We start from the raw sequence: 5259 nt of genomic DNA, 5'->3' as shown, positions 1-5259 counted from the left end.
GAACACGTGGTCACTCGCTTATGTTAGAGGAGAGGAGTTTACGCACATTGAGGCGAAAAGGTTTTTTCACAGTATGGACAATACGTATTTGGAATTCCTTGCCTGAGATAGTAGTAACTGCGGACTCAGTCAACACCTTTAAGAATGGGTTAGATAAATTCCTATTGGATAAAGATATTCAGGGTTATTGTGCTTAGGCACGCATTATAGTTAATTTAACTAGTCCTAACATAAAAATAACTAGTCCTATAATAAGACTGCATAGGAGACCACAAATAGGTTGAACTCGATGGACTATTGTCTTTTTTCAACCTTAGTTACTATGTTACTATGTTACCCATTGAGCCTACACTGCTTTTCTCACCTGCATTTCTGCAATTCTTCTGCTCTGATTCCCTTACAGCCTCCTCTCCTACTTCTAGTTTCCCTCAACCTATTTACCTACTTAACACTATGTCCAGGTTTTCTTCTACTCCCCACATCACTCGGGTAAATGTACTAAGATGGGAGTTCTATTTAAGATGGGATGTTGCCCATAGCAACCAATCAGATTCTATTTCTCATTTAACTTGCACCTTCTAAAAGATAAAACTTGGAATCTGATTGGTTGCTATGGGCAACATCCTATCTTAAATAGAACTCTCATCTTAGTAAATTTACCCCTCAGTGTCTACCTAATCATGTGTCTACCTAATCATGTGTGTTCACACCTCTATCCTTCCCCCTAGTCTCTTACAACTCCTCCTCTCTCCCCTCCTCTGTCTCCCCTCCATCTCTCTGTTTCCTTCCCCCTACTTTCCTTTTACCCCACTTTCACTCACCTCTGCCCCATGGTCCTGCTACCCTGGGGCAGAGGGAGGTGCTGCAGCAGCCAGGGCAGAAAGAGAGACTGTAGCAGCGGGGCAGAGAGTGGTGTAGCAGAACAGAAGTAACACTATTGCACAGCTACAAGCAGACAGTGAGACATAAAAGGGCTGTTTGAGCTCTGGCATGTGCCAGCTGTCAGTGTCTCCTGCTGTCACCACTGGCCTCCCTGTTCCTTGCCTAGTCTCCGAGTACGAGTAAGTGTGCACCCCTCTGCTTATCCTCCTCCTGCTTTGCCGCTGCCTGTACAGTGGCCCGTGGTATAGCGGAGGAAGGGGACGGAGGCAGGTGGCGGTGTGCCCTCTCATTTTTCTGGTGCTCGGAGCTTACGCTCCACCGGAGACACCCTCGCTACTCCCCTGCTGCTACCACATAACTCAGCCCTGCTCCCTCCCTATCTCCCTTCCCTGTCATCTCCCCACATCCCCATTCACATCACACTGAACTCCCTCCCTGCCCACCTCCTGCAGTTTCCCCTCCTAGCTCAGGCACCCGCTACATCACTACTCTCTACTCATCCTTGCCCTCAAAGTTAATCTCACCTCACCGGTACAGCAACCCTGATAATCTCATTCACATCTCTCCCACAGACTCCTATCCCCTCTCCTGTGCCCTTTGGAATGCCAGATCTGTTTGTAACAAACTGGTACCCACTCATGACCTTTTCATTTATAAAACTCCCTACACCTACTAGTCATTACTGAAACCTGGATTACTCCCTTTGACACTTCTGCTCCCTCTGCTGGGGGCCTCGCATTCACACACACACACACACACCCCGACCTTGGGGTCGCCATGTGGGTGGTGTTGGGATCCTTTTACCTTCTAGTTACTCTTACCAACTCATACCACCAGAACCGTCCCTTACATTCTCTTCATTTGATGTCCATACTATATGCCTCTTCCAACTAGTCCATCTTAGAGTAGCTGTTATTAACTGCCCCCCCCGGCATTGCCTCCAAATTCATCAACAACTTTGCTTCCCGGCTTCCTCACTTACCCTCTTCAGATATTCCCTCCATTATCCTAGATGATTTCAACATCCCTATCTATATCCCCACACAATCCCCTGCCTTTAAACTCCTTAACCTCACCTCTTCACTTGGTCTCTCCCAGTGGAACTCCTCACCCTCCCATGCAAATGGGAGCTCACTGGACCATTGTGATATTTCTGATTTTTCCAACTCCCCATTTCCCCTCTCTGACCACCACCTGCTCTCCTTCAACCTATCTCTCTCTGCTTCCCCATCTCTACCTCCTAAGGCTACCATCACTAAGCATAACATTGAGGCTATTGAAACCACATTCCTTTCCTCCCTGTTTCACTCACTTCTCTCTCCTATTCTCTCTCTCATGCCCTGAACAAGCCACTTCCATATACAATGCATCCCTTACTTCTGCTCTTGACTTTGTTGCTCCATATACCACTATTCACCCTTGCAAATTAACACCTCGACCCTTGCACACTAAATGCACCAGAAATCTGTAAAAATGCTCCTGTACTGCTGAGCGACACTGGAGGAAATCACTCTCTAAAGCAGACTTCCTCCATTTTAAACTTATGCTCTCATCCTTCAGTGCTGCCCTTTCCCTTGCTAAACAGTCATACTTCAAGAACCTCATCTCCTCCCAGTCTTTCAACCCCCGGCGCCTCTTTGCCACTCTCAACTCACTCATCTGCCCACCTCCACCTCGTCACCCCTCTTCACTCTCTGCTCTTGACTTTGCCACTTACTTCACATCCAAAATTGACTACATACGTCAGGACATCACATCACACCAGACCATCAGCAACCAGCCTCCTACCATAACTTACCACCCCTCCCCATCCCTCTCACCAACTCTTACATCTTTCTCTCATGCATCTGGTGAGGAAGTCATGGCCCTCATTTGTTCCTCTCCCCTTATCACCTCCCCTCTTGACCACATAACCTCCCGCCTCCTCTGCTACCTCTCTCCTTCTGCCTGTTCCCACCTTTCCCACCTTCTCAGTCTCTCCCTCTCATCAGATACTGTCTCCTCTGTCTTCAAGAATGCACTCATCTCTCCTATTCTTAAAAAACCTACCCTTGATCCAAACACTCTCTCCAACTACTGACCCATCTCTCTTCTCCCTTTTGCCTCCAAACTCCTTGAGCATATTGTCTACAACCTTATTGTCTTACTTCCTTTCTTTCCTCACACTCACTGCTTTACCCATTCCAGTCTGGCTTCCGTCCGCTCCACTCCACTGAAACTGCCCTTACAAAAGTCTGCAATGACCTCCATGCTGCTAAATCTAAGGGCCACTACTCTCTACTTAGTCTTCTTGATCTCTCTGCTGCTTTTGACACTGTGGACCACCCTCTCCTACTGCTAATCCTTCACTCCATTGGTCTGCATGATACTGCCCTCTCTTGGCTGTCATCCTACCTCTCTGACCATTCATTCTCTGTCTCCTCTCATGACTCCTCCTCCCCCTCACTTCCACTATCTGTAGGTGTACCCCAAGGCTCTGTCCTTGGTCCTCTTCATTTCTCTCTCTTTACATCCTCACTAGGTAAGCTCATTAGCTCTTTTGATTTCCAATATCGGCCCCCATTTATCAACGAGTTTTCTTCCTGGAAACTCATTTTTGGTGGTAAATGGGACCAATTGCTACTTAAAAAGGCTAATAGCGCTGCTAACTAGCAGCACTATTAGCCTTTCATATTCCCTATACTGCTGCATGCTAAACTGTATTTAAGAACGAGCGCTATTTCTGAAATAGTGCTCGCTTACCTATAAATGCCTTGCCTGCTCCGAGCAGACGTTATGACACTGCTGCAGCGGAGTCCGTCCTGCACTCCGGCTCCCCCCTCCTGCAGCAATTCCGGCAAGCATCACACCTGCCGGGTTGGTATAGAGACAGCCTGAGGAGTTCTCTCAGTGATGGCCGCCACGTCCGGAAATCACTACCACGCATGTGCCGGGAATAAGCATAAACCGGCACATACGCGGTAGGAGGCCAATCCGGGGACACAGTTCATTCGTCAGCGCTGATGTAAGGTAAACATCAGTGCTGATACGGCAAATACCTCATTCGCTCGCCGTGGCATATGCTCTTCTTAAATAGAAGAGTGCAATGCCACTATACAACTTTGAGTGAAAAAATAATTCCAGGATCAGACCCTTTCTGACCCAGGATGCTACTAAGACCCTTATCCACTCACTCATCATCTCCAGACTGGACTACTGTAATCTCCTCCTGACTGGCATTCCTGACAAATACCTCTCTCCACTCCAATCTATCCTCAATGCTGCTGCCCGGGTCATTTTCCTCACCAAATGCACTATGTCCACCTCTCCTCTCCTACAAGACCTTCACTGGCTCCCCTTCCCTTTCCATGTCAAGCTTCTCACACTCACTTACAAAGCCCTCAACCACCCCTCTCCCATTTACATCTCTGACCTTATCTCCCCTTACCCTTCCACTCATCCTCTTCGCTCTGCTAATGCACACCGACTCTCCTGCCTATGGATTACTTCCTCCCACTCCTACCTCCAAGATTTTTCACGTGTTGCTCCAATTCTCTGGAATTCCCTACGTCTCCCTCTGAGACTCTCCACCTCTCTACAAAACTTAAAATGTGCTCTCAAGACCCACTTCTTCACCAAACCCAGCCATATCTCATCCTAACCCTCTGTTCCACGCTCTCTATGTACCCCGTCTGTGTCACCTCTGTCTGTCTACCCCTCACCTTTAGAATGTAAGCTCTCATGAGTAGGGCCCTGTTCCTTCATGTGCTTATACTTTCTCTTACTTTAATAATCTTCAACTGCACCAACTCCAGCAGTTCTCTGCCACCTCATACTTATTTCAGTGTCATCTGCTGATGTAGCTATGTTTTTTTACCCTGTACTTGTCCTATATTGTCTTAAACTGTAAGTTGCTGTTTTCCTGTTTTGATTATTTGTTTATGTACTTTGAAATTGGGCGCTGTGGAACCCTTGTGGCACCATATAAATAAAGGCTAATAATAATAATAATAATAATAATAATAATAATAATAAAATAAGTTACAAAAAATACCTTTGTTTTATTTTTTGGGGGGGACGCACTGGCACAGCCCTGATTGACCCTGACAGACCCTGATGACCACTGACAGCTGTCAAAGTCGAAAAATATTGTGATGCATGTACTAACCCCACACACATGCCTGCTGCGCGTGCACTCGTTCCGCCATGCGTGCACATATCCGCAATTTGCGTATGATCACTCCCGCGTTCCTGCGCGTGGTATGGGTATTTACGGTGGAGTTTGTGAGCGCATAGAGGGTTATTAGAACATTACATATTTAACCCAAATATCAGCAATCAGCAAGTATCAACAGTTTAAATCGTTCCAGGACTAAGGGATTCGCCTTTACATGATAG

Source organism: Pseudophryne corroboree, chromosome 2 (assembly GCF_028390025.1).
Source record: "Pseudophryne corroboree isolate aPseCor3 chromosome 2, aPseCor3.hap2, whole genome shotgun sequence".
NCBI lineage: Eukaryota > Metazoa > Chordata > Amphibia > Anura > Myobatrachidae > Pseudophryne > Pseudophryne corroboree.
This window is presented reverse-complemented; position numbering follows the sequence as displayed.